Here is a 10,812-nt window from a genome sequence, read left to right on the forward strand (position 1 = left end):
AAGGAGAAGGAGAAGGAGAAGGAGAAGGAGAAGGAGAAGGAGAAGGAGAAGGAGAAGGAGAAGGAGAAGGAGAAGGAGAAGGAGAAGAAAGAGGAGGAAGAGAAGAAGAGGGAGAAGGAGAGGGAAAGGGAGAGGAGAGACAAGCTGGAACAATCTTCTTCCTCTGGTCCCCAAAAGACTCATGTCCATGTAATTATTCAAAATGCATTTAATCTATGTCTAACAGTTGCCAAATCTTAACAGTTACAGCACTGTTGAAACATCCAAGTCCAAAGTCTCCTCTTAGCCTCAAGGCAAACTCAGCTGTGAGGCCCTGTAAAAATCCAAAAGAAACCTAAATAGTTTCAACATAAAGCAGCACAGAGTAAACATTCCAATTCCAAAAGGGTGAAATAGAAATAAGACCAAAGAAAGACCAAGATATAGAGGACAAACATTAAATCCTTTGGTTCTATGCCAAGATACCAGGCCAGGTTTTGTGAGATGTGAGCTCCAAAGGCCCCTATAATCTTCCTGGTTGCATTCCACATGCATCTCCCTTGGACTGGCTCCCCTCACTCTCTGGTTTTTCTCAGCAGGTGCATCATGGTCCTGGCATCTTCAACTTCCTTGAGTCTTCACTGCATCTTTGACATTACTCTGTTTCATGCATTGCCCTCCCTTGGGCTCTTGGCAGAGACTGTGACCCTGTCATTGTTGTCTGACTCCAAGACCTTTTTCTGTAAACTTGTTGAAAGCATCTTGAATCCACAACTCTTGCATTTTGCATACCTGAAATACCAACACCAAATGAATAACACCAAGGTTGGCCACCAGTTTGAGCAGAAGCTGGGTCACATTGGACCATGGCTGCAGCAGCCTTTGTGTGCCTAGATAGCTGAAATCGGGGATATATTTCCTTAGGCAAACCTGAAGGAGTAGGTGCCCCAAAGACTGTCTTCTCAATGAAAGATTTAGAGTTTTGCATTCTTGAGCTTGTGATGCTCAAGAAAAAAGGCATCTTTTTTCTTGTCCTCATACAAAGTACTTGGATTCTTTTTAATGCTAATCTTTTCAACAGTTGTATTGTCCATTGCCCCATCTTTGTGGGCACTTCCTTTCTGGTGAAACTTCAAACTTTGTTTATCATTCAGATCCTCTGTTTTCTCATGATTCTTGCTGTAGATCTGACTGAAAACAGCAGCCACAAGTCCCAATGCTATCTTAGTTACCTTTTTCTCGTTGCTGAGATAAAATACCCAACACCCAAATTAATGGAGGAGAGGTTTATTTAGCTCACAGTTTGTGGAGGTTTCAGTCCATAACTGGCTGGCTCCAAGGCAGGGTGGTGTGGCAGAGGGACAACAGTTCATGGCAGCAGAAGACAGCAAAAGCAGCAAGAGCAAAAGTGGAGGAGAGAGCCTCTTTCTCTCCCTTATATTGTGTGCAAGCTACCTGCCCTAGGGCAGGTGTAGCACTCACATCCATAATCCCAGCACTAGACCATGAACTAATGACATACTGTCAGCCACCTCCAAAAAGCCCACCCTCCATGACTGCATGAGGCTTTAGGGGGCATCCAGACACAAACCATAACATATGCCATAACGAGAATGCTAGGCTGCCTTGAAATTTCCTCTACTCTATTAATTAGTCTACTTTCATCTTAATCTTAGTCTCCTACCAAGTCTCAGGACATCAGAAAAATGTAGAAAAATTTTCTGCCAGAGCATAACACACATGGCTACACGTGAACTGTCAATAGGGTTCTTGTTCCCAAGTGAAACCTCTTGAGTCTAGTCTTTACTGTCCACATTCTTATCAGCATCCTGGTCTTCAAAGTTCTGACTAGTATTTCACATCAAGCACTGCTCACAGCATTCTAAGATTCTGTAGCTGGCATCTCCAAACTTTTCCATATTCCTCCTAAACCAGTTCCAAAGGCTTCTAAACTGTATGGTCAGGGTCAGTTACAGCAATGACCAATGACCCCACTTCCAGTACCAAAATCTGCATTAGATAGCATTCTTTTCTTTTCTTTCTTCTTTTTTTTGAGACCAGGTCTAGTTCAGGCTGGCCTTGAACTCACTATACAGTTCAGGTTGGCCTTGAGCTCACAGTGATTCTCCTTCCTCAGTTTCCTGAGCGCTGGGATTACAGGCGTGTGCCACCTTGCCTGGCAAGACAGCATTCTTGTTGCTGAGACACAATACCCAACACCTGCAATGTAAGAGAGGTTTAATTTGGATCACATTTTTCTGAGGATTCAGTCCATGTTTGGTTATCTCCAAGGCAGAAACTGCACAGCAGAGGAAAGCTTCTCACTTCATCGTGGCACAGAGAGAGAGAGGAGGGAGGGAGGGAGAGAGGGGGAGAGAGGAGAGCAAGAAAGAAGAAGGAGGGGGAGAAGGAGGAGCAGGAGGAGGAGGAGGCAGGGACATCCTTCTAGGTTACACCCTCAGTGACCTACTGCTTCCAAAAAGGCCCTACCTTATAAGAGCCCATTCAGCTACTGAATTTATCAATGAATGAATACACTAATGAGTATATTGAACCCATGATCCAACCACCTTCCAAATACTTGAGACATTGGAGGACATTTTCTTTTCTTTTACTTTACTTTTTTGAGACAGGTTCTTGCTATGTAGCCCAGGCTGACCTTGAACTCACTGCAATCCTCCTGCCTCAGTCTCCTGAGTGCTGAGATTACAGGTATTCGCCACCATTCCCAGCTTGGAGGACATTTTAGATATAAACTATAACAAGCTCTCTTCTCAAATAAAAGTTGTACACCTTTGCACCATGGACCCTGTGATGGGTGAGGTTTTGCTGGTTCATGAGATGCTTCTGAACTATCTTTTCTATTGTCCTGATGCAAACTACTTTGCTTTTTAAAATGCTAATATCCTTAGCAATCATACTCTTCATGGGCCCAACTTTGTAGGTGCTTCCTTTCTGGCCTAGCTACAGATTTTGCAAGTTATTTACCTCTCCTTTCTTCTGATGATTTTTACTATATATGTGGTTAAAGTCAACTATAGTACTGATGCCACAGCCTGAATGTTGGGCTGCTGTGAAATTTCCTCTGCCAGATTAATGAGTCCACTACCATCAATTCCAGTCTCCCACAAAGTCTCGGGCCATGGGCAAAATATAGACAAATTGTTTTTGCCAGAATGAATCATGCATGGGCTCTAGTCCAGTTTTCAATAGAGTCTTCCTTTCTAACTGAAATTTAGGAAATCTCTCAGTATTACAATGCAGTTATTAAGGTCAATGAGAAAGTATAACAACCCAATTGAGGCAGGAATGAAGATATGGGTCACCCTCTGTGATAGATTAACTAATGGTCAGCGTGTAACACCCAGATGAACTGAATCAGTATGATTCTGGGTATGGAAGACCCACCTGAGGACTGTTGCCAAGAGCATAAAAGGAAAACTGGAGGGAAAGTTGGTGTGCTGTAGATTCTCCTGGAGAAGCTTGTCGCGCTGGCTTTCCTGACATGAACTTGGTTGTTATTCTCAGAGGAACTCGGGCCTTGCTGTTGCTGAGGATGGCTGCAGTTCAGGTTGACCTACCATAATTAACAGTCACGTATATCAAACTCAGTTACTAGATGTGGCTAGAAAGGGTGTAACTTAGGTAGACTCGGCAGCTGAGACACACTCTGAAGAAGGTGACAGCAATATCCTATCTACTGAATGTCCCTCTCTAGAGATAAGTAGCATGTTCTTCTTTGAAGTGGGATCTGGATAGTTTATTGCTATGTCTATCACGATATACCACTTCTAACACTGGAATACATTTCTCTCTATATAGCTGGGGAGCATCTCTACAAGACTTCAGAAGGGGATTTTCCTTCTGGGGAGAAACTTAGAGGTGGGAAATTAATGTTATAAATTAAAATCAGTAGTAAGGGCTATGGATGGGGCTGAGAGAGAGAGTGAGAGTGAGTGAGAGAGAGAAAGAGAGAGAACTTGCCTAGTATTCATGAGACCCTGGGATCTGTTCCCAGCATTTAAACAAAAAAATGAACAAACCAACCACAAAGCTAGAGAAATTAGTTTTGGTTCACAATTGATAGCATCGTTCTCCTTCACTCTAATTATAAATTTTCCTCACCCTCAATTAGCATCTCTGTTGCCTCAGTGGCCCAACTAGTGGGATGACCCAGGCATTCCTCCTTTAGGGCTCTGATTCTCCATCATCATGTCCCTGATTGATTTCCTTGGTTATTTATCATCAGAAGTGAGAAAAGTATTACCTAGAAATCAAACGGAGCCAGGCATGGTGGTGCACGCCTATAATCCCAGCACTTGAGAAGCTGAGGCAGGAGGTTTGCTGTGAGTGTAAGGCCAGCCTGGGTTAGATAGCGAGATCCTGTCTCCAAAAATAAAAAATAAAATAAAATAAAACATTCAAGTGTGTTTTATACACACTCCTGTAGGGTAACAGTTCAACCATGTAACAATAACAACTTTGTATATATTTGTATAGGTCACGTAGGAAACTCTCAATTATACCTTTTCAACAATATGCCAAAAAAATTAGTCTTGAAGGGAGCTGTCACAAGGATCTTTCTTATCAGCTTTCCTTTGGTGTTGAAGGAAGCCCAAATCAGGTTGTAATCAGCCTATCTGGTTTCAGTGAAGCGTGGAACTATTTATCTTGACCTTCTTATTACACAGCTGCAGGCTATAACACTGCTTAGTTGTAGTCTAGAATTGGCTTGTCAATAACAGAGTGACCTATCAGTCATATCATCTGTCATCTGACAGTTGTCCTGTGAAATTAAGGATGTAGGGAGCTGACTGATGATCTCGCTTATGCTGTCTGTGTAAGTAATATACTATGTATATTTTGGGGGGCTTGTTGTCACCTAACTAGCCAAATCTCTGACAGAGTAGCCAGCTAACTTAGCAGCTGCTTCTGCTTAGAGACTTCTTGACACCCTGACAGTTCCTCCCTGTTTCCATTGTATAAAAGCAGCTCTACCTTCTGACATACACTGAGTTCAATTTACCAAGTTACGATGGTTACTTTTCTTGTTGCCTTGTTCCTGGACAGAAGGAGATCAAAATGCCCGGCTGTCAGTCACAAATTATAATTCATATGAATTTTTTTCCTCCAGTGGTAAGAACAATGGTCTTCAACATGGACAATTTTGCTGTCTGGGGAACATCTGTCAATGTCTGGAGACATTTTTGTCACAATTAGATGTGTACTCCTAGCATCCAATAGGTAGAAGCCCAGGATGCTATTAAATATACTATAATCCCCAGGACAACTTCCCGATCAAGGATTTATCCTACCCAATATATCAATAGTCATGAGACTGAGAAACTTTAGGCCAGTGTGATCTCCCTTCAGGGCCAGGACCTCTAACTCTAGCAAGTCCAGAACTACAGAATATGTCACTGTCAGTCGTAGCAATGGTAAGTGTGCATATTCCTGCTTCTATTTCTTTGTTTCTTCTTATTGAGAACACACACCCTGTAAACATTTTGGATTTGTTGAATACACTATATTCTAAGGAAAAGGACCCTACCCACATAGATTAATGGTTTTGAGTTGATACTGCAGCTGTCTTTCAGCAGGCAAGTCCACTCTCAATCAAAATATCAGTGTTTTGGGTGATGGTGTATTGTATGAAATCAGTAGATCACATCATCATACACCAATTTCTGTGTCTTCTTTGCTGTAAAATGAATCCCCTAGTCTAATGTAATTTTTCTGTCTTTTTTGAGACAGGGTCTCACGTTGCAATTCAGGCTGGCTTTAAGCTCACTTTGTAACCCATGCTAGCCTTGAACTTCAAGTGAGCCTTCCTGCTTCAGCCTCCTGAGTGCTGGGATTATAGGTTTGTCTAATGTAATTTACGTGGTATAGCCTGCCAATTGATCAAATACTCTGTAAGACTTTAGATAGCAGTGCTCTGAAAACAACTGTTGTCATATCTCAGATATAAGTGGGCTATTGTAGTCAACTCATCACCAAGCGGCCAGCTGGGCACCTACAGTGGTGACACCATTCAAGAGGTTCCATGTCAGGCTTGCTTGCTGGCAGGTTGGAAAGCAGAGATGGTAGTAATTAAATCACACTTGGTAAGTAGTCTATTCTCTTGGCCTCATATTTACTGTCTGAAGAGGCATCATACCCTCTGATCTCAACTATATTGTAAGCTTTTGTTGCTAAGACACAATACCTGACTCCTACAACTCTAAAGAGGGAGAGGTTTATTTTGGCACAGTTTGTAGAGGTTTCAGTTCATACTCACCTGGCTCCAAGGCACAGCAGTGTGGCATGGGGGCATGGCAGAGGAGAAAGAGCTCATGGCAAACGCCAGAAAGAGCAAGGGAGGAGGCAAATACCAGAGAAAGACAGACCCTTCCTGGCCACGCCCCTGGTGACCCATCTCATCCAACCAGGCTTCACCTCCCAACATCACATCCAGCTGTGAACCCATCAGTGGACGAATCCACTGATGACTATCACACCCCCATCATTTAACCTCTTCCCAAGAGCCCCACCGATGACTGCAAGAGGCTTTGGGAGGGGACATGCAGAAATAAACCATAACACTCACGATCCTCTTGCCTCAACCTCCCAGAATGCTGGGATCATAGGTGTGTGCCACCGCCATGTCTGTTTCAGAAAAGTAACTTTGACAAAATCACCAAGAATATATAATAGGGAAAGGATAAACTCTTCAATAAATGGAGTTGTAAGAATTGGATGTCCACATACCAAAAAAGAAGAAAAAGAAGAAAAACAAAGAGAAGGAGGAGGAAGAGGAGGGGGACTAAAAAAGAAAAAAGGAGAAAAAGAAATCAAACCCTTCTGTTACACTATACACAAAAATCAGTTTGAAATGGATCAAAGACATAAGACTTCATTGCAGTTTTATTGGCAGTTCTCTAAGGAGTAATGATGTTGAACATTTTCAGTGTACTTATTGGCCTTTTGTGTATTTTTTCTGGACATATTTCTAGTTATATTTTTTGTACATCTTTAATTGGGTGAGTTGTAAAGCTTCCGTTTATATTCTGGATGCTAGTCCCTTAATGGATATATATGTTACAAATATTTTCTTTCATTCTGTGGGTTATATTTTCACATTCTTGATAGTGTCTCTGAAGTATAGAAACTTTTATTTTTCATTTTGCTTTTATTTTTTTTGACATAGTGTCTCACTATGTAGTCCAGGCAGTCTTAGAATAGCTATGTAGCTCAGTCTGTCCTTGAACACAAAATCCTCCTGCTTCAGCCTTCCGAGTGCTAGGATTACAGGTATGACACCTGGCAGAAGTTTCTAATTTTGATGAAGTCCAATGTATCTAGATTTCTTGTGTCATTTCTACTTTTTTTCATATTTAAGTAGCAATTTAAAATCCAAAGTCACAAAGATTCTTGTCTATTTTTTTTTCCTATAAGTATTATACACTTTTTTATTCTTCAGACAGGGTCTTGCTATGTAGCCCAGGCTGGCCTGCAACTTGTGATCCTCCTTCCCTCTAGAATATTCAGGATTATAGCACAGCTGCCTATAAGCTCTTACACTTACATCTTAGGTCCACTTGAGATTAATTTTTGTGTATAGTATGAAGCACAGATCTAAATTAATTCTTTATATGGTGACAGTTTCTGCACCATTTGTTGAAGAGATTATTCTTTGACTATTGAATGGTCTTAGCACATTTTTCAAAAATCAGTTTGCCATAAATTATGGGTTTATTCCTGGAATCTCAATTCTACTCCATTGATTCAAATGTCTTTCCACAGTGTTTTAATGACTTTAGTTTCATAATAAGTTTTAAAATTGGAACTTGTGAACCTTCTAGTTTTGTTATTTTCTAAGATTGTTTTGGCTATTTAGGTCATTTCCATTTCCATACAAATTTTAGGATCACCTTGTCAATTTCTGAAAAGAAAAACTCAGTTGGAATTTGAAAGAATTGCCTTGAATTTGTAGATAAATTTGGTGAGTATTACCCTTTAAAAATATTAATCTAATCTATGAACATGAATGTCTTTTTTATTTTGGTTCTTTATTTCAGAAGTATGTAGTTTTTCATCTCACTGCAGAAAAAAAAGGTTATCATCAAGAAATCAACCAATAACAAATGCTGGTGAGGCTGTGGGGAGAAAGGAACCCTACTCCACTGCTGGTGGGAGTGTAGACTGATAACCACTATGGAAATCATATGAAGATTCCTCAGAAAACTAAAAATGGAAATTCCATTTGATCCAGCTTTTCTGTTTCTAGGTATCTCCCCCAAAGAGCTAAAGATATCGTAGCGCAGTGATGTATGCATACCCATGTATATAGTAGCACAATTTGTAATATCTAATTCTTGGGAGGAGCCTATATGTTGATCAACAGATGTGCGGACACAGAAAATGTGGTATTTATACACAGTGAAGTACTACTCTGCCATAAAAAAGGATACACTTAAGTGATTTGTAGGAAAATAGATGCACCTTGAGATGATAATGTTAAGTGAAATAACTCAGATACATTAGATTATCACATGGTTTCTTTTATATAAAAAACTCAACCTATATCTATATCTGTATCTATCCCTCTCCTCTTCCTTTATCCCTCTCCTGTCTCTCTATTATCTATCTATCTATCATCTATCTTAGGGAAAAAAAAGAGAGAAAGAAAAGGCATTGTAATCCAGCCTGGACAATGTATCTAAAAGTGTCCCTTGCCTGGTTTTGTGGTGCACATTTATAATCTCAGCACTCAGGGAGCTGAGGCAGGAAGATTGCCAGGAGTTCAAGCCCAGCCTAGGCTACAAAGTGAGTTCAAGGCCAGTCTGGATTACAGAGTGAGACCCTGTCTCAAAACAAACCCAAATAAATAAAAATAAATAAAAGTATGTCTGTATGAACCACATCAATAGCCTTCTTCCCATTAGCTTTTGACTTGGTTTGGCCAAGGAGAATTGCCAGTATACCAGAGGGAAAGAGGAAAGATAAGGTCCAATGTATATTCTTCTATTCCTTTCCCCACAAGATCACCTTAATCCTTCAACAAACTCACAACCGAAGGCATCCAAGTATACACGACTCACTTCTGCATGATAAGATTTCAGCTATTAGATTACTGAGCTATTTGTGGTTCCCTACATTTATGCTTTTATAGATAATCCCTTTGTAAATGAACCATCTTCTAATTGTTGTCAAGTGTGCTATCTATTTCTTGTTTAGAAGCAAGTTTGTGTTATGTACATTCACGCTTGCAAGGGATACATTGTGGAGCATAAACTATGAGACTTAGAACTTATCATACCTTTCTTAAACATTTTGAATCCCCCATCAACCTTCCTTCCTTGTAGCCTGCACCTAAAGAACTTTGTGAAGTAGTCTTTTGAGTTTTTTCCCCTTCCCTTTTCCATCCATCTTATCCATCCTCACTTCCTACACACACACTCTTCTACTTTCTGCCTAGATAACAGCAGAATGAAAGCTGGATGTGGTAGTGGTGTACACCTGTAATCCAGCCTCTGGGAAGCTGAGGCAGGAGGACCACAAGTTCAGGCCCAACCTGAACAAATTAGTGAGACCCTGTCTCAAATAAAATAAAAAATGGATAAGCTCAGTCCAAAGACACTGAGTTCATTCCCTAGTACTGCAGAGAAAATACTTCTGAATGATTTGATTAAATTACTCCAATAGCTGGGCATGGTGGCGGATGCCTGTAATCCCAGCACTCAGGAGGCTGAGGCAGGAGGACTGTTGTGAGTTCAAGGCCAACCTAGGCTGCATAGTGAATTCAAGGCCAGCCTGAAGTACACAGTCTCAAAAGCAAACAAGGAAATTACTCCAATGAAAAACCTAGATGACGGAAATATATATGGGATCAAAAGATACCCCTCCCCCCAATCAAATCATATTAGCCTAGTAGATCTGAGGCCAGGGCAGCTTCCAAGGAAAGAAGAAATTCCTGCTGCAGCATAGCCTATGTGTAGAATAAAGAACTGGGATTACTTGTCTTTAACTGCAATCGCTACTAGGGATTTGCGCTGGGTGATAGTCGGTAGGTGGATGTACCCTGAAATCACTTGGCCAGGCTTTTATCAAGTATTTGCAGAGTTTCTGTTTAGATCTTGTTTCTACTCCCCCTCCCCCAAAGTTTCTCTTAGTGTTACTGTACAGCATAAACAGGACAATTTATGGCCAGGCTGAACCTTGATGAGAAAAGGAACGCTATTCTAACTGCGGGGCTGCAGCATGGAGACTGTGAAAGGAAAACACAGCGCTCAGAAATGAAACGACCTTCGGCATCACTTTCCTGCGGGTGAAACTCCAAAAGTAAAGGAAAAAAATTCAAATAACAACAACAAAAGAGGGGCTGGGGATTTAGCTCAGCGGCAAAGCGCCTGCCTGGCAAGCGCAAGGTCGTGAGTTCGGTTCCCGGTACCGGAGAAAAACAAACAAAAAAAAAAACAACAACAAAAGAAAACAAAAAACAAAAAAGAGTTGTGGGAGAAAAACAGTCTTCAATTAATAGTTTGTCAATTGTCGAGTTTTCCATCCACGTGGCTGCCCAATATTCCTGTGGAAAAATCAATGATATGCCCTAGAAAGAAGAAATCACACATTTCTTTTTATTTCAATTTATTGCTGTCAACAACTCCCCAAGACAACATAAATGTTAGTTATAAATAGATGCCAAGGAATATTACTTTAGGGTAATGATTCCAGAGGAGTGGAGGGGAAAATCTAGCACAGACAATGCCATGAAGGCATCTGGAAGTAGTACTTCTTATTGACAATCAAATAAAATCAAGTGTATTGCAACACATGGTCTACAGATCAAAT

This window comes from Chinchilla lanigera, unplaced genomic scaffold (genome assembly GCF_000276665.1).
Source record: "Chinchilla lanigera isolate Chin_1 unplaced genomic scaffold, ChiLan1.0 scaffold00171, whole genome shotgun sequence".
Lineage (NCBI taxonomy): Eukaryota > Metazoa > Chordata > Mammalia > Rodentia > Chinchillidae > Chinchilla > Chinchilla lanigera.